Below are 21,167 nucleotides of genomic sequence, written 5' to 3' on the forward strand. Positions count from 1 at the left end.
CTAGAAAGCTGGTTGAAGACTCAATAAAAAAGAATGGGAAAAGGTCGATCTTCATTTCTGGAGGGGGAATAGCCCGAATTTTTGGGAGCTTTATGATTAATGGTCAGGATTTTATTTATTTTAAAATTATTTATTAGTTTTCAGGGGAGGGAAGCTTGGAACAGATAGCAGAGATGGAAGTCGGGAAGAAGATGAGATATGACACGTCTGAATCATGGATGGCACGTGCGGCAGATTGGATACGGTAAAGTGCATTGTACTTTAGTATGTGTCAGGAGTTGATTCGTTCATTTATCTCTTAAGAAGGAAAACATGGGTAACTGCATAAACAGTCATGTTTGAGTAAATATTTGTTCTTCATTAATGTTTTACAGGTAACAACTTGATCACTGATATCATTAATTTATAACAAATCTATTTCAAATGTTAATCTTAATGATTATTGATCCACGTTTTAAATAAAATGTAGAGCCTCCTCGTTTGATCTCTCCGGTTCAATTTTTTCAACCATGGTCAAAAGTGTTAACTAAATGTTGCATTAACTTCATATAAATAAAAATGTTGAAGAAATTAGCACAGCATACAAAAATGCTGTGAATGTTGCTAGGAAGTGAAGGCATTGCTTGCTAAAAATACAGCAGCAATAGCTCCTATACAGATGAATTACATGTTAGAATCACTCTCATTTCTTAATCTAATAATTTAATATACATACAGATGGCTAAACAAAGGAACGAACCAAACAAAAAAGAACGGTTTTTGTAGATCAACCATAGCTCAATCGAGAATCCGACGTGCGGATTTGAATTGACGTCGAGGAGTCTGTATCTTGCAAGCATTGATCCTAGCTGCGAAATGCAGTGAGCATAAGGATTCGGTGGCTGAGGAGAGTTCAGGAGAGAGATTTACAAACATCAAAGTATTTGAATCCCAACCTAGACAAGGCTTGTTAACCATGGGGTAAAAGAAAATTAGACACATAGACTTGTAATCCGGGGATAAGGGAAGGGTTATAATGCTCATATTCAAATTGCGAATCCGGTCGATGTGACTACATATGCAGTAAGTGAGTTTCGAGTTCCTAAATGGTACATGATCCTCCTCCTTTGCCAATGTAAATATAACATCGGCTAAAGACAATAGACTTTTATTGATGGCCTCAATAAAAATCAAATAATAGAAAAAGTCACACAGAAATGAGAAACAACATATAATGAAATAAGTAAAATTTATAGTAAAAAAAAAAAATACTTGAGTCTCTTTTAATCGGTCCCCGGTTGAGCCACTTTTTGAAAGACGCTCGCTTCCCGCAAGATCAATCAGATTCAAGACACTTTGTACTTTTTGTTCAGTGCTCTGTAGATTATCATATATATATGGTCAAATATACAATGCATTAGTTCATGGAAGAAAAGGTTGAGACTTGTATAGCATTTTATTTATGCAGATTCTAGCGGAAAATCAACTTGTACCTCATTCATTTGAGTTTTTCCTACCGACCTGAATGAGACACACAAACTTCATCGGTCCGTGATTCTCTCGTAGAACCAAATTCTAATACTTCTCATACGAAATTTTCAAGAGAACAAAAGTTGGATGACGACAATAGTATTCATACACTAACGGGTTTACCTGCTATGAGCGGCTCGATCTAAAAGAAATGATACCTCTCTACTACTTCGAACATCCACAACAGTAAGATCCAAGGCTTGTGTGTTTCCATTTGCATCATGTTTAATCATATATTGCTTTCCAGCAACACCGTTTTCAGTATGAATCACGGTTTATCGATAACAAATCACGGATTGTTTCGTCGTATATTTCTAACATTGAGACCTACGGACATGCGTCAGAAATAGTTCACTAAATATCTAAAAAGAGGCATAAACATATCACAAAAGCATGGAAAGCAAACTGAGGAAAAAGAAAGTACTGCATACCTGCATTTCGTATTTGTTCTAACGAACGGGGTATTAATCCCTTTTCATCCGGGTGTCCAGGTTTGCCCATCATAGTGTAGGTTTTACCCGAGCCAGTTTGCCCATAAGCAAAAATGCAAACCATAGGCATAAATGTGAGTTGTGTTATGTTTATAATTAAATATTAGTTTCCTACTACGTCTGGGCCCTCTATTTCTCAGCCACTCCCTGCCGATTCTGGTTCTGCGCCGATTGCGTTGGACAAGGGGATGAGCTCATCCTCGACATGAAGTATTGACCAGAAACAGAAAGAGAAAAAGAATCCGAATTCCGAGACTTCTACACCTTGGTGCAGGCTTTTATCCCAATCTGGGCAGAATCCTAATGTTTCCATTGAGTAAACACTGCAATTTCCAATTAAAGGACCAGACTGTTAGTGCAATTCTTTGCAGGATAAAATACGCTAGTGTTGTCCGTGAAGGTAGTCCCGGCTTTGCTCCGTTATCTTCTTCACCTGGTTTTGTTTCATGGATTGTTGATTCGGGGGCGAGTGACCATATGACAGAGATTTCAATCTTTTTCAAAGTTTTCTTAAAGATGTGTCCTCTTTTGGTGTCCACACAACCGATGGTTCTCTCTCGCCTATTGTGGGCAATGGCTCGATTCATCTTAATTGTCACATTGTTTGATCTAATGTTCTCTATGTTTGGAATTTGGCTTGCAATCTTCTTTCGGTTAGTAAATTGTCAGCAGATTCGGGTTGCACTTCGTGTTTTAACTCTGATTGTTGTGAATTTTAGGATTTAAACTTGGGGATGGTGATTGGCAATACTAAGCACCGTGGTGGACATTACATCATTGAAGCCCCTTCCTCCCGATCCAACACGTGTACACCTTCATGTTATATCTTCCTTTGTTTCCATATCCCCTAATGATGCGACTGCTGAGATTGTCTTGTGGCACTTTAAGTTAGGTCATCCTTGTTTTAGTTACCTTGCAAAATTATTTCCCAAACTTTTCATTAAAAAAAATCTTACATCCTGTTCTTGTGATATTTGTCCTCTTGCCAAAAACATTTGCAGTTCATACCCTCATTCTCCATCTTGCTCGCCTAAACCATTTTTCTTAATTCATAGTGACATTTGGGGACCTCACTTGTCAAAGACTTAAATGGAGTTCATTGGTTTGTTTCCTCTATTGATGACCATTCTCGTACTACATGGATTTTTCTTATGAAGGAAAAATCTGAAGTCGTTAACATTTTTAAACGCTTCCATAAAATAATTAAAAACCAATTAATTCACATTTCTATTGGCATCTTTAAGTCCAATAATGGTAGTGAATATTTCTCACTCGTTGGGTTATTTCTTTCAGGAAAAGAGAATTGTAACACCCTAAACCCATAAACGTACTAAATTACGAATTAAAGATATCACATCAACTTTTTAATTACTTACTAAATAAAATCGAATCAAATTAAAAACTTTTTTAATACTTGTTCATTTATTCCCTTTTCATAGAATTAATTATTCGCTTAACTTAAAATTTAATATTTTGATCTTAAAATCATATATGATTTTAAGCAGCAATTTTACAGTTCGACACTGAACTATATTAAACATAAAACTTCCTAAAAGCTACTTACTTAAAAATCCATATCGATAAGATTATAATCATAATTTAGTAATTACAAATCATGCAAAAATATTAGCCATATCTAATAACATACACAATACTTATATTGAGTTATATAATACAACCCAATTTATAAACTAATTTACTAGAGTGACCAAAACACATAATTAATATACATGCTAACTAGATAAGTCAAAAGCGGTAAATATCGTACTGATATTGAAACAGGTGTGATCCCCAAAAAGTGATGTTCACTATGCTCCTTACTCTACTGACTGATATTTTCTTTTATGAAATATTCATATGCTAATAACAATTTAGTGAGACATTATTTAAAATAAATCATTCAAATCGGTATAAAATGAATAAATAAATATTTCTTACAGAAAATGTATTATATAAAGATATAAGAACACAATAATAGACTGAATAATCCCCTTCTTTCATCATAAACCTGAAAATATCATTTCAGAAATCTCATATTCATATTCACAAATAAAAACATTCAAAGAAAGATTCACTTTCAATGAATCAATCATTCCTGCATATTTCAAAATATTTAATAGATAACCCAATGTATGCAACTGAAAATATTAGGTACACGAGTCAGAACGAGTGTGTTCACAATATATAGTAGCAATTGCCAGAATAGAACGCACCCTTGATCCCATAACACACAAATAGTGCAAGATATATGTACACAAAGGTACCAAAACTCACTTATAATGCAAAAACACATAATCACTCAACCTCATGGCATGCCAATCGTACCACTAACTCTCAATGCACATGCAATGGGCTTTATAATGCACACTGAATTTCAATTGCATTTCAAAGATAACCATAGCATAAATCAAAGCGATTGGGCAGTTCATACCCGAATCGTTCTTAAACCATTTCAGAAAATATTATAAATAAACACATTATAATAAAATCATATTCGATTTATTTCAAAACATTAAAATAAGTAAGAATGCATTCACCTTATATGTCTCACTAATAGACTCTTACTTCGATGTCCTTACTCGGCTACTTTTTTCCTTAACCTTTAGTTCACTTTGGTCACACTTGTGTTGAGTAACTAAACAAAAATAACATTTACAACACACATACACTTTAAAGCATATGTTAGTAATATACTAACATAAGCAAAATGTAGTAGCTTAAACTGTAAAAATTTACTCTATACTTATTCGATATTAAACATAGCTACTAATTTTTAATATTCCAAATATCACACTCTAAGTCCTTCACTATTTAAATTTCTCCAATACTTCCAAACTTACATAATTGATGAACAAGACCCATAATTTCCCTTATTCATAATTTAATCCCAAAACTTTAGGAAACTTGAAACTTGATCCAAATCATCCTGTAAACTTAATATTAGCATTCTAATATAAATTTACAACATTTAATAATTAACTTTCAACATAGGCCTTCAACATTTAAACAATTACATTTGTTCCCCCAAAGTTCCTAAAATATGCGAAATGATCCATACACATCCACCAAGTTCCAAATTGGTCCAAACCAATTTCCACATCATTTAAAATCAATCTAATATTAATTCTAATCCATAGAATTTTTTTTTATAATTTTCCATAATTTAATTCAATGAGGCCAAACACCCTAGGAATAAAATTCAATAATTTCCAACCTATTTCATGCATGATTTCAAGCTCTCAACTTTAATTCATGCAATTCCAATCAATTCCATATCAATTCAATCCAAAATTAATATTTCCATAAACCCTAGGTCATGATCAAATCCTTATTTATGCATATCCAATTTATTTCAATCAACCTACACACTTGAAAACAACTCTACAACACCATTAACATAAAAATAAATCCATGAATCATCAAACTCCAACTTGTTCTTCATCCACCATATCAACTCAAAGAAACTACGAAATAATTATACCAAATGATAAATAATTTAATATAGATTCATTCTCTATTTCACACTTTAATCCAGAAACCCACTAAAACATACCAAAATTGAAAAAGAAAAAAATCACTTTCCTTGGCTGTGTGTTTCAGCAGAATAGAGAAGAAGAGAATTGCTTCTTGAAATTTCTTTACCAAATATCTCTAATTTGGGTCTTAAAATGAATTAAAAATGCATTTTGGCCCAAATGCCAAAATTACAATTAATATGTCCTAAATTTTACTTCCATGTCATCCTTTTATCTCCATTTTAATATTCTTAAATAAATATAAATATAAAAATATCACATATCAATTTCCATCTTTTTACTTCTAATTTTAAAAAAATTCAATTTAGTCACCAAAATTACACAATCTTGATTTAACATGGAAAATTAATCTTAGTTCCAATAATCCATGTTAAATTTCACCCTTATAAATTATGAAAATAATATTTATAACCATTCTCCTACATCCTTCAGAATTTCTCAAAATTCTGATTCGATCCGATTATCCGAATTTTTACCAAACTTTACTGCTTCATAGCTTTTTGTATAACCTCCGAATCAAAATTTTGATTCCCAGAAAAATGTTAATTCTAGAGTAAACTATCCATTTACGTCCAAAATACATAAATTTTAAAAATTACATTTTTAGTCCCTAAACTTTTCCAAGTTTATACTTTGGTCACTAAACTTTCAAATTTTACATTTTGGTCACTAACTAAAATTTGGGGTATTACATGAATTGTCCATATCACATCCTATGTCGATCTCCTTAACGAAATGGGGTAGCCGAACGTAAAAGTCGTCATCTTCTTGAGGTAACCCATGCATTTCTTTTTTCTACTCATGTTCCTAAACCTCGCTTTGGGGCGAGGCTCTCTTAACCGACACTTTTCTCATTAATCGTATGACTAGTAAAATTCTTTCCTTTAAATGTCCTGGGGATATCTTTCATAAATTTTTCCTCATTTCAAACCTTTCACCACATCTGTTCTTCTTCGTGTCTTTGGTTGTACAACTTTTGTCCATTATCATAACCACACTAAGTTTAAGCTTGATCCTTGAGCAATTCGGTATGTCTTTGTTGGATTACTGTATCTTTAGAAAAGTTATTGATGCTACACTCCTACCAAAAAGTTCTTACTATGGACGTTACTTTCCAAGAACATAAATTGTTATTCTCAAAAACTGAAATCCAGGGGGAGAGTGAGTATGAATTTCAATTTTTTCTGACTATTACTGAACTGCCCATCAATCTATCTCCTATTGAAACTACCACTACTCAAACATCACTTGACACCACTAAACTGCCACCTAACAACACCATATATGATGCTAAAAAGCAAAATATTAACCCAACCAAATCTCTTAAAACACCAAGACCATCTATAACACCCCTTATTTCCCAAACCAATCTCCTTACCTACAAATGACGACCCAAACAAGTCCTGCAACCCACTATGCAGTCTATGCATTGTCAAGAGTCGGAACTAGGTTTAATTTCCTTGACAAGTGAAGTAGACGATGATCAGAGTAATTTGGATGTGAATATTGATAGTGAGTTACTGATTGCTCAAAGAAAGGGAGTACGACGATGTACAACTCATCCTATCAATAAATTTATTTCTTATGGTAAACTAATATATGATTTTAAGACATTTACAACTCATGTTGATAGTATTCGCATTCCAGAGACTATAGAAGAAGCATTAAAAAGTCCCGAGTGGAAGCAAGCAGCAGAAGAACTTTCAGCCCTTGAAAACAACAAAACATGGGTTATTGTCGATCTACCTAAAGACAAGAAGCCAGTTGGATGCAAATGGTTCTTTACTGTGAAATATAAGGCAAAATGCAATATTGAGCGGTATAAGACTAGACTTGTGGCAAAGGGGTTCACTCAGACTCATGTAGTAGACTACCAAGAGACTTTTACCTCGGTTTTAAAACACAATTCAGTACGAGTATTATTATCCTTGGCAGTAAATAATGATTGAATACTTCATTAGCTAGATGTTAAAAATGCATTCCTCAACGATAATCTAGAATAAGAGATTTATATGCAAGTTCCACCAGGGGTAAAAATTCAATACGGAAATCCGCATGTATGCAAGTTGTTGAGGTCTTTATATGGTCTAAAACAGTTTCATTGGGCTTGGTTTGACAGATTAATGAAGATACTTTTGAAAGACAACTATAAACAATGTCAGTCTGATCACACTCTAATTGTAAAAACTGCTCCAGACAAAAAAAAAGCAATCTTGATTGTCTACGTTAATGACATCATCATCATAAGTGATGACTTAGTAGAAATCAAGAAATTGAAGACGTTACTAGCAAGGGGATTCGAAACCAAAGACTTAGGAACCTTGAGATATTTTCTGGGCATGGAAGTGGCAAGATCAACATAAGGAATTGTCATAATTTTTTTGGTAGTCAAGAAATTATCATAAATCAAAGAAAGTATATTATAGACTTACTTTCTGAGACTAGGATGACCGATTGCAAGCCCTCGGAAACTCCTATGGAAGTTAATCTAAAGTTAAGAAAAAGACGGGAATCGGGTAAACAATGAGTAGTATCAAATGTTAGTTAGTAACCTCATCTATCTATCCCTAACTAGGCTAGACATCACCTTCTACGTTAGTATTGTGATTCAATACATGAATGATCCTAAAGAAGAACATTTGGAGCTAATAAATTGAATTTTGAGATATTTAAAGACGACACTAGGACATGGGTTAATTTTCAAAAAACACAAAGATAGAAAAATAAAGATTTTCTCGGATTCGAGCTGGGCTAGAGAATTAATTGATAGAAACTACGGGTTATTGTTCGTTTATTTGGTGAAACTTTATGACTTGGAAAAGCAAGAAACAAGCCGTAGTTTCCAGGAGCAGTGTAGAAGCAGAATATCGGGTGATAGTATTGAGATCTGTGAAGGTGTTTGGTTAAAAAATCTCTTAACCGAACTAGAGATGTGCGAAAATAACCACTTTGAGCTTCAGAGTGACAGTAAATCATCAATAAGTATTGCTAAGAATCCAATACATCACGACATAACAAAACATGTGGAGATCGACAAAAACTTTATTGCAGAGAAAGTTAATTGAGAAACAGTAAAATAAACTACGTCTCTTCACAAAATCAGGTAGCCGATGTATTGACTGAGACACTTCCGAGGATTACTTTCGACAAAATTATATCCAAGCTGGGTCTTTACAATATTTACTCCCCAACTTGAGCGGGAGTGCGAGTTGTGTTATGTTTAGAATTAAATATTAGTTTCCTACCTTATCTCTAACTCTAGTATCCTAGTTTGTAGAAAAGATAACTTCTAACTTATCTTGGACTTTTATCTACTATTTATAAAACCCCATCTTGTATCCTATTATAATGTAAAAAAAAAAAAGAATAAAAAAGCTTTTCTTCTTCCAGTAAACCATATCTCTACAATAAACCATTGCATGATGAAGTACTGATTGAAGAAAATCCTTGCAACATGTATGTATGTATACTTATAACCATTATAACCATCAAGAGCACTTTGAACAAGTTGTGAGATTTCAACAAAAACTTCCTTTTGTGATGCATGAAGCATAAATATTTTATCGAAAATGAAAGTTAAATAGAAGAATATCAAATGAGGTTTTATAAATTGAAAACATTATATTCATGTGACTAAATATATAGGTAAACTACCATTTTGTGTCATGCCAATGCCGCGTCTAAGGCATTCCGTTGGTGTGGGATAAGAGAAAACATTCCCATCTTTACTCAAACTATCATCAAACAAATGAGGCCGCTCTCTACAAAATACACGGATATTCCTAGGGATGGGCATCGGTCGGGTTGGGTCGGGTTTTTGGTCCACCCGACCCGACCCGAGAATAAGGGGTCCTCCACCCGAGACCTTACCCGACCGAAATAAAATTTCACCCGACCCGAACCCGATCCGATACATAACTTAAAAACCCGACCCGACCCGAGTTAATTTTTTATTTAATAAAACTCGACTCGACCCGACCATACCCGATTTATTTTTTATTTACTAAAAAACCGACCCGGATCGACCCAACCAGCACTATAAACTTCAATTTTTGCTTTCAAAATGTTAACGTAAAATATAGTTTAGAACATTACCAATACAGTACTATGCAACTTCTTCAGTTTCTCCCCTTCTACAAGCTTGAATTCTGCATCTTTTAAGCATTTATGTAACTCGTTAATGAGTCTTTTTTCCCTTCAAACTCATTTTTTGTCATGAGTGCCGACATATCAGATATCTATATCAAGAAAGAAGTATAATTATAATATGAAGTAAATTGATAATAACAATTAAATAGTTTTTCCCTAGTAAAGTATATGAAATAATCTGTAATTTCATCTCTGCAACCGCCAACTGATCGTGCAAAATTTGTATTTGATTAGCTTGAGAAAAGTATTTCTCCTGTAAAAGATTCGAAACATAAAATTATATTCAATAATTCGTACCTAATGGGAAAGCAAAAACGAACCTCTAATTCACTTGAGTTAGTTGCCAACTCTTTGTAATTTGATACTTCAACAGCTAGACTTTGCTCTTGTTGTTGATATTGGTCCCGATCATCTTTAATCTGGTGTAGCTCCATTCTAAGACATGCAACTTCTTTCATCAAAGCATCTTTTTCCTTCATAGCCCCTTCTTGGGAAGCCTAACCCAAATTTCAAAAAAACTTCTTTAAGAGATTAAGTAATATATAAACATCGAACATAACGAAACTTTGTTTACAATATGATGTCCTATTTATACTAAGTTGATAAATGTGTCTGGAAAATCACTACAGAAAACCTTACACTAATATAAACTCCGAAAAGGTGACAATTAACAATCGAGAATTGTGCTTAACATGCCATTGAAAGCCTAGTTTACAACAAATGATAAAAGATATGCAATAAGAAATGGTTTTTTGAAGCATGGAAACGCACTATAGATGAAGTGAGTTGATCTTGCAATGATTTATGTTGACACCTTAAGGTATGCAGATTTTCCACCATGTTCAATCTCTCTTTCTCCTCGCGCTTAATGGTTTCATTAGCTGCAGTGAGATCAGTCTGGAGTTTACTGTTATATAACCGTAAACTTGAGTTGCAATCTTGTAGTAGCTTGTACATATCATTTATTGATGCTATATGCGGCTTTCAAGAATCACGTTAGAATTAGTTAATGGAAGTAAACTTATAATGCAAATACAGCAATAGGAAAACCTGAGGCACACAAGACTTCGAATAAGATCAAATTTTCATCATATTTACCCTTCGATTGGCACCATCAAGCTCAGCTTGAACTTTATCAAACTCTTCTGAGAGAGAAGCCTTTGACCTTTCAATACTAATATGTGTTTCTTTTTCTTTAGAAATAGAATCCTTTGCAGCCTGATTGTTACATTTGAAATAACTAATCAAGTCTTGAACACAAAAAAGCAATAATGACAAGCCTACATTTCTTACCTTCTTCTCAGATTCTCTTGTAAGGAACCCAAGCTTTTTCTAAGATCCAAAATTACCAAATTCAGTTCTCCGTCCTTGTTTTTAAGAGTCACCTCTACAACAAAATAGATTAATTTACATCAAATGAAAATAATTGATAGGATTTAACATAAATCAAAGTGAATAAAAGATTCAATACCCATTTCCTAGCATCTCCTTTCTGTCAATTCCAAAGCACACCTCAATTTCTCTTGTTCAAATGCATACTCTCCTACAAGTTCTTGGAACCATCAAATGCAAAGCCTTAGCCTCTCTATATACTCTATCATATTCTCACATCTCTCCTGAAAAACCGAAACTAGCGAAAAGAAATCAAAACTAATTCGAACCAAACACCGACATATGCAAAAAAAAAAAACTCACCTTATAGTTAAATTTGTTCTTGGATTTAATTTTCTCACTCACTAATTCCTTCACATCTTCTCTAGTGAACTCAATGGCACCGCATTCGGAATCGGCATTACTCGCTGGCCTACTACTGGGCCTTAGACATTGGGAGCCATTTACTAGCGAAAATGCTAGCCGAAATTATCATTACTTGCAGTGCCAACCATTTTTTCAAATCCAAGCTTCTGTTCCTTCTCTCCGCTCACTTCATCAGAAATGAATTTATTCTGCAAATCCAATAAAAAATTCCAACCAAAAAAACAATCTCAATATGAACCCTAAAATGACATAAAAGGTACTTACTAGAAAAAAAAGATCATGTAGCAAGAAAGTGGTGAAGTAAACACACAGAGAGATAAGTGTAAGTTTGCAACCATCTATGTTGCACATACAGATACGGATACAAATATTAATACATATATGTGATGGGGACGAAAAATGTAATTTCTAAAACTATAATGTACGAGAATGATAAAGGTACGACATATAATTTTTTAAAATTATAAATAGGTATAAAAATTATAAATAAAATCAATATTTTATAGAAAATTCGGTGTAACACCCTAATTTTACTCTAATTAAAATCCTAACACTTGAGATTTTTTTTCCAAACCCCTAAATTAATTTTAATATCCAATTTGAAAAACTCTAAAAAATGTTTCCAAATTTGAAATCTCTAGGAAGATCAGGGTTCAACTAACAATTATACCAAAAATTCTATAAATCCTATTTTCTCTACCCGTGGCCGCTTTTTCTTCCTTTTGCTTATTTTCTTCCTTTTCAAAAATAGGAGAATTGAATCATCGACTTACAATCATCATTTGCCCATCGGGACTTCCTCTTCTTGTTCCCCCTACCAATCTCACCATTCCTGTTCTGTTTTTCGTTCGAATCTGAAGGAGGGTCCTAACGACTCCTACTTCGCCTTCGGATAGTGGTTTCCTCTTCTTCGTCTGAGTAATTCTTATTGGCGGTAATTACCCTAAGGATGTCCCAAATAAGCTTTGATCGTCCCCGAATTTGGTCAACCGTACCCTACCACCGTGGCACGTCACCGGTATGTAACTCGACCATCCCTTTACCATCTCCATTCCTGAAACGTATCGGGTACTTGAAACGGGACTCCTTTGTCGTTCTCATGCTTCATAGGTAACCATTAAGAAAAGAAAAATGAATATCAAACCCCAAAACGAAAAACAAAAGATACCCATCAACAAGAAAATTATGAAGTTTGAATTTTACCAAGAAAATGGCAAAAGAACGCCTTCCGCCATAACCAAATGCTTTAAAAAAATTAAAAAGAACCCAAAACAGGTTAGAAGATTCTTCAAGTCCAAAATGAAAAACAAAAGACATTCATTAACGGGAAGGGCGAGAAGACATTGAAACTTTACCAAAAGAATAGTTTTTAAAGTGAAAAAACAAAAACAAAACTTACTTTTAAAGCGCTTGTGGTTGTAGCGGTAGTAGTTTTGGGACTGATACTATGTGGAAATGGGGATTTGTTTTGATTCATTGAACCCACTTTCAAAGAAAGTGAAAATAAAAGAGAAGCTTGTGGGATGTTAGTGCTAGTAAACTGTGGGAGCTAAACGGGATCGTGAAACATTCAAAGCTACCAACATCACTGCTTTTGCTCTCAAGAAAGATGATGATAAATCAAACAAAGTACACTGACAATGCGTCATTTTAATTGTAAAATAAATATTCCTTAATCTCAACAAAAACTAAAATGAAAATAAATAGAATAAAGAGAATAAGGGTTGATTTATAAGGAATATTGTAATTTTTGATAAATTGGGCTTCCTTTTATGCTAAGCGTGAATGGTAAAAGAAGTGAATAAAGGTGTTGTTGATTAAAGAATAAAATAAAGTAAAAATTAAAAGCAAATAATTTTGAAATAAATTCAATTTATAAAAATCAGCCTCGAACTTCCGCTTTGCCTCAATTTCCAAACGATCCTCTACTCCGATTAAATGTCGGTTTGAGTCCGTAAGGTTCAACCCTTGTTGCTCACTCTTCTCTTTCGTGATTGATTTTCCCAAATCTATTTTAGAAATCTCAATCCTTGTTTGGATTAACCGCGACTATCGTTGGCAATTCAAAACAAGTTAAAAGTGCTTGAAAAGCTGACTCAAATTATGCTTTCTATATGAAAGTCGAACTCCCTTCCAATATTTCTTTAGCGCGTAAGCGTGCTCGAGGGAATTCGAATCAATGGATTCTGTAATCCCAATGATAAATCATAACAATGTTCAAGCTAAAAATCTATTTTAGAAATGAAAGTGTTTTGATTTAAAGAAAGTCTATCAGCCAATCTTGCTTTTAGATAATTGAGAAACTTAACCCGTGAGGGTATGAGGTGCTTTTTAATTCTCACGTTAGGAATTGAGTCTTCGACTATGAAAAAAATAGCTAAGCATGATAAAAATCATTCTTAGCATTTTTAAATAAAACTTGAAAAGTAAAAGAAAGATAAAATAAATAAAGAAAAACTTTAAAAAAATGAGAGAAAAGAAAGAACAAGACAATCTTGAATATGAGAGATATGTTCAAGCATACCCAAAAGGGGGTATTTATAGTTCTCAAGGCTGAATCCTAACAAATGCAACAAAAAATAAATTCCATAATTCTTCAAATTAAATCCGCAAAATAAAGGAAATCCCAAAATTCAAGTATGACTTGTGCTGAGTGTTCTGTCCACACGGAATTACCAGCTGGACCTTGTAGAAGATGCTGAGTCATTGCCATGTCAACAGTCATGCCCTAAATCATGCCCACTAATCCAGCCATAATTCCAGAAAAACAAAAAAAACCACATAATTTCATCTTTTAAGCTTAGTTTCTGGAATTCAAGAAATGTAACACCCATTTCTCATATATGTTTCCGTATACAAGTCACAGGTGTCAAAAACTTTGAATAAAAACATTTCATTATCTGTAAACCCATAAAAAATTGTTTAAAAAACAAAACAAAACATTTTAATATAATAATAATAAAACGTTCGTTGTAACATATTACACAAATTATAACTTTAAATACATTCTAGAGCATTTTCATAAGTTCAAATACATGCCATATAATTATCAAAAGTAAACATAAATGTCCTACAGTTACTGATGAGACAACCTTTGATTGATTATCCACTACACTCCTTACTTCGCTAGTCTTTGCTATTTCCTACATGTGAAATCAACATATGCTAAGTATTTACTTAGTGATGCATAAAAAATAAAATGAAGTGTAATTCATACACAAGTATATCATGACTATCAAAATACGAACTAAATCGTATAATTCATAAGAATAATTAAAACCATTTTGGTAACCCAAGTTTCTTTCACATAGTCATAGAAACTATTTTTAGTATGCCCAACACACCTATCTATCGATATTTTTCCAATTATCCTTTATTTGCCCAATGTATGCCAAATGAGAATGCAAGATACATGAATTGCACCGAAGTGCCAAAATGAAAATTCACAAACACATTATGAATTCCATGGATGCACTTATAGTGCCAAAAGTACACATAATACTAGTATGAAAATGCACCGTTATGCATTAAACAAAATCGATCGATAACTATCATACACAAAGTATGTCGAAATGCACCTATGACTCTTAATGCACATATAATGGGCTATTCAATCAGCTTAGCAGATTAAACAACATAAACATTCATCTATTCATTTTAGAGCAATTCATATTCTACAATTACTCTTGTATCAATTCCATAAACATTATGAAAACATATCCAGATACTGTAAAACATGCTTTAATCATACATTCGAGGTTGACTCATTGCAAGTAATCCCTATCTAATAAAAATACAATAAATGCACTCACATGATATGCCTCGCTAGTATGCTTTAAGAATGTTCGACTATTCGACAACTTTATCCTTGCCATTTTTCTTGTTTGACTCTGGAGCTTGGTTACGATCTACACAAACATCCATAATTACACATACAATACAAATGTCAGTATACTTTCTAATATGTATAGTTTTAATAATACTCAAAAGTGCTATTATTTTCAATTTTGTTAAAATTCATCCCATCTTCAAAATTCCAGGCTTAATAATATCGGTACCCCTATTATGGTATTGAAACTTCTATACTATGGTACCGATACTCAATTCAGTAACGATACCATTTTTGCATTCTGGAATCCATAGTATCGATACATTCCTCTTAGTATCGATACCCACAATAATATCGATACTACTTGCATTAGTATCGATAATGTTCATCCTATTTCCTTGAATTTAACCTTATAGTATCGGACAATTCTTATAGCATCGATACCCTTACTCAGATTTTTCATTTTTCATTTCGATTTTACCCAAAATTTCGTTTAAATCCCTTCTTTTTATCACCAACCTTACCATTAAACTCATCATCACTTAACCCAACTAACTTTCCTCCATTAATCTTCTTATAACATATAAAATCTCCAAAGAACACTCCAAACTAAGAATCACACTAATTTTTCATACATGTTTTTATTCACTTTTAAGTCTTCTAATCTCTTATTTACTTCTTTGACAAGTCAAATTTACTTGTAAACTTCAATAAAAATTCATATTTCATCATATAACTCAAAAACCCATTTTCCTAAATCTCAAATATTTACTAATCACTTAGTTTTAATCATCCTTGAACTTTCCTTAAGCCTCTATATCACTTAAGGTTTCAAAACCAGCCCATAAGCTAAAGGAAAAACCAACTTGAAGAAATCTTACCTTTGGCTATGGGGAGAGCATGGGACGAGAAGAATGAGAAGAAGAAGATAACTTGGCTTATCCAACTTTTCCCTTTTTAACTCTTAAAAATTCCTAGTAAAATGAATTTTAAATCCATTTCCCTCTAAAGGATCAAAACGCCCTTCCATTTTTCCATTATTTCTAAATAATCTTAAACACAATTTCCTAAACCATTTCTTATACATTAACATTTATTTAATTTAATCCTCCAAATTTTAAATCCTTTTATTATAGTCACTAGCCTGATGTTTGGGGTACTAAAAATCTCCCCCTTCAGAAAATTCGTCCTTGAATTTTAAGAAGTACCTGATACGGATAGGTGTGGGAATTGCTTCCTCATGTCCTCATATCTTTCCCAAGTAGCTTCTTCTACTTTATGGTTTTGCCAAAGCACCTTAACTAGAGGAATCTTCTTATTATGCAGTTCTTTGCTTTCTCGAGCCAAGATCCGCATTAGTTCTTCTTCGAACTTCAAATCTGGTCAGATCTCTATTTCCTCTGGTATGATAATATGCGATGGATCTGATTGTTACTTTCTGAGCATCGACACATGAAAAACATTGTGGATTTTATCCATATTAGAAGGCAAATCTACTGGCCCGACCCTTTTTAAAATCTCATAAGGTCCAATGAATCTCAGACTCAACTTTCCTTTGTGTCTAAACCGCAATACTATCTTCCAGGGCAATACTTTTAAAAATACCTTATCTCCCACTTGATATTCAATCTCTTTTTTTTAGATCATCATAAGATTTCTATCGATCAGAGGCTATCTTCAGATTATCTTGGATAATTTTCACTTTCTCTTCCATTTCTTTCATCAAATCTGGGCCAACTGGGTCTCGATCTTTTAGCTCAAACCAATTTAAGGGTATTCTGCACTTTCTCCCATACAAGGCTTCATACGGAGCCATCGTAATACTTGATTGGTAACTATTATTATAGGCAAATTTCGCTAAAGGCAAATACCTTTCCCATGATCATTTGAACTCAATCACAGATACCCTTAGCATATCCTCCAATACCTGAATAGTTTGCTCTGACTGCCCGTCTGTTTACGGATGAAAAGCTGTGCTGAAATTTAATCGATTACCCGATGCTTCATGCAAAGACTTTCAGAATCTTGAAGTAAACCTTAGGTCTTGATCGGACACTATCGATATAGACACTACATGCAGCCGAACTATCTCATTTATATACAATTCCTCATATTTATTATAATGCCCCAAATAGTGAATTAAGGATTTTATTGAAAGGATTTAAAAATTGAGAATCTATTTGATTAATTGATAAAAGATAAAAATGAATTGAGAAGAGTAGTTTAAATTAAATTGTAGTAATGGAGGATTAAAAAGATATTTTGGTCAATTGGAATAAAATGAATTTAAAATTCATTTCTTTTAGAGTATTAAAGTAAAGAATAAGGGGAAAAGGGGAGTTAACTTGCTAAACTCTTTTCATTCTTCTTCTTTCCCGTGCATAACTCTCCTTCATACCTCAAAGGTAAGTTTATAAATTGTTAGTTTATTTTTTCATTTTTGGTTGGCTATTGAAGCCTGGTATATGATAGAAGCTTAAGGAAGGATTAGATGAGATTAAAACAATGAGATAAGAGAAATAATGGAGATTTTAGAAAATGGGTTTTGAAATGATATATTAGTATATTGGTGTTTATTGATGATTATGAGTAGTTTTAACTTGTCAAAGTAGTAAACAAGAGATTATAAGTATTGAATGAGTTTAAAAACAAGTTAGAAATTTTGGTGTGATTATTAGAATCAAATGATCTTGAGGGATACTAGATGTTTTGAGTAGTTAAATGAAGGAATGTTAGTATGAATAGTTGAATAAGATTTTAATAGTATTGTATGGTGTAAATATAACAAAATTTAACCACATCTAGGTGATAATCGGGTTGAAAACTAGAAATTTTGGGCACAAGTATCGATACTGATAGAACAATACCGATATTATAGGCTTTATAGGATTAATTTGCGAAGTAGTATCGATACTGATTCAATCGGTATTGATACCAGAGGAGGAGTATCGATACCAAAGGGAATGTATCTATACCATTTCAAAATAGAATGAAAAAATTGTATCGGTACCATAGCATAGTATCGGTACCATAGTATAGTAGTGTCGATACCATGGTATGGGTATCGATACCGAGGAGTCAGAAATTATAAGATAGGCTGATCATGTTGTAGAAAAATTAATAATAGGTTCTATTGAGTAATGTTTAAGTGTAATTGTTAGGAAATATAATAACAATTGATATTATACATGTATTTAATGGATGCTTGATTAGGGCGAAATCAAGTTCTCGAGTCAAGCAAAATGAAGGGCAAGGGAAAATTACCTGAGTGATCAACATTGCATTTTGGTTACGGTAGCAAGGCAAGCCAGGTGAGTGCATTTATCATGTACATTAAGAGATCTAAAGATATGTTGTTAAAAATATATATTACAATGATATATCAGTACTATGTGTACTACAGGCACTGTGTGTGCAAACCCAAATAATGCTTTAGTTGATGAATAACTATACAGACACTATGTGTGTAAACCCACGAAATTCATCATGAGTTGATGAATAACCGTACAAGCAATATGTGTGCAAACCCACAGAATTCATCATGAGTTGATGAATAACAGTACGGACACTATGTGCATAAACCCACAGAATTCATCATGAGTTGATGAATAACTGTACATGCACTATGTGTGCAAACCCATGAAATTCATCATGAGTTTATGAATAACCATACATGCACTATTGTGCAACCCACGAGATTCATCATAAGTTGGTGAATAACCTTAGAAGAACTATGTGTGTAACCCACAAAATTCATCATGAGTTGATGAATTACCGTATAGGCACTATTTGTGCATTCTAATAAATGAAATTGAATAGAAAATGGGTAAATTGCCATATTAGCACTAATTGTGCAAAGTTATAAGGTTTACAATTAATTGTAAAGAGTTACTCGATATTAGAATTGTTACCCTATATTTATGTTTATATGTTGCTTATGATTAAGTATGCCTCACTAAGTAATACTTAACATGTGTTTATTTCACGCGTAGGTTGAATACCAGTTGAGTAAGGAGATCATCAGACATCAAGTCAGAGTCTCCTTATCAGTAACAGTATGACATACCTGTCTACTTTTGATATATTTTAGTTGGCATGTAATAGGTTTAGTAAAAATGCTCTAAAAAGATTTTGAATTAAACTATTGTAAAACAGTGAAATGTGGAACATCTCTTTTTTATTTGTTATGTTAGTTTAATGCATGTTTTAATTATAAGTAAATTATAACGGTTTATAAAATGAAACAAAATTGTATGGATTTTCAAATGAGAAACTGTTTTAAAAGTGATGTGACATCTGTAGCTTGTATACATAAAGGTATACGGGAGATGGGTGTTATATTTATCCATCGAGTAATATGCTCGAACTGGAATAAAGTGAGTTGTATTGGTCAATCTGTCTAGAATTACCTATATTGAGTCATTTTTACTGGGTGAAAAAGGTAACCCCGAAACAAAATCCATTGTAATTATCTCATACTTCCATTCAGGAATGAATATCGGTTGTAACAATCTGGAAGGCACTTGATGCTCAGCTTTTACTTGCTGACATGTTAGGCATTTTGCAACAAATTCCAATACAAATTCTTTCATACCAGGCCACCAATAACGACTCTTTATATGTTGATACATCTTATTCCCGCCCGGGTGCATCATCAAAGGACTATAATATGCCTCGAAGAGAATATCTTTCTTTTATTCTTCATTATCTGGAATGCAAAGTATTTCACGATAATATAAACATCCATTGGTTCTGATTTCGAAGTCTTTGGCCTCATCCTTTTATACTTGTGCAATTTTAGTTAAATATTTTCCATCTTGTCATTGCAGCTCTTTTACTTCATCCAAATGCATCAACTTTAACTTAAGCTCAACAATCAAGGCGCCATATTCCTTTAATGACATACATGCATCTAAAGCTCGTAGAGCTGCAAAAGTCTTTCGACTAAGTGCATCTGTTACCACATTAACATTTCCTAGATGATAATCAATCATCACTTCATAATCTTTTAAAAGTTTGATCCATCTTCTCTACCTCAAGTTCAATTCATCTTGAGTCAACAAATACTTTAGACTCTTTTGATCCGTGTAAATATGACATCACTCACCGTACAGATAATGACACCAAATATGACACCGCTCACCGTGTAAATATGACACCGCTGCCAATTCCAAGTCATGTGTCGGGTAATTTATCTCGTGATTCTTCAGCTGTCTTGAGGCATTAGCCACAACTTTTCCATCTTGCATAAGCAAACATCCAGCCCATTATGAGATGCATCACTAAAGACTACATAGTCTTTACTCGACTCAGGTTGTACAAGCACTGGTGCCTTTGTTACAATCCTCTTTAGCATTTCAAAACCTTCTTGGCGTTTCTCCGACCAAACAAAATGAACATCTTTTCGTAAAAACTTAGTTAGCGACGAAGCTAACTTTGAGAAGTTCTTCACGAACCGTCTATTATAACCGGTAAGCACCAAGAAACTCTGAACTTTAGGAACATTCTATAGGGGTTTCCAATCCACTATAGCTTGAATCTTTTTGAGATCTACTCTAATGCATTATGCGGAGACTATATGACCAAGGAAACTGCTAACCAGAATTCACACTTGGAAAATTTGGCATACAACTTCTTCTCTCAAAGAGTCTGAAGAACAATACGAAGATGAGCATCATGCTCCTCTCTTGACTTGGAATACACCAAAATATCATCTATAAATACCACCACAAATTGATCTAAGTAAGTTTGGAATACTCAATTCATAAAGTCCATAAATTCTGCAGAAGCATTAGTCAATCCGAATGGCATCACCACAAATTCGTAATGTCCATACCGAGTTTGAAAAGATGTTTTTGAAATATCCTATTCTTTAATCTTTAATTGGTGGTATCC

General features: G+C 33.3%; 1 pseudogene; it reads right to left on the reverse strand.

Annotated features, from left to right (window-relative positions):
• Positions 1-611: 611 nt before the first annotated feature.
• On the reverse strand, positions 612-11,571 carry LOC120142426 (annotated as a pseudogene).
• Between the last annotated feature and the right edge of the window lie 9,596 nt (positions 11,572-21,167).

This window comes from Hibiscus syriacus, unplaced genomic scaffold (assembly GCF_006381635.1).
Source record: "Hibiscus syriacus cultivar Baekdansim isolate YM2019G1 unplaced genomic scaffold, ASM638163v2 tig00002237_pilon, whole genome shotgun sequence".
NCBI classification, from domain to species: domain Eukaryota; kingdom Viridiplantae; phylum Streptophyta; class Magnoliopsida; order Malvales; family Malvaceae; genus Hibiscus; species Hibiscus syriacus.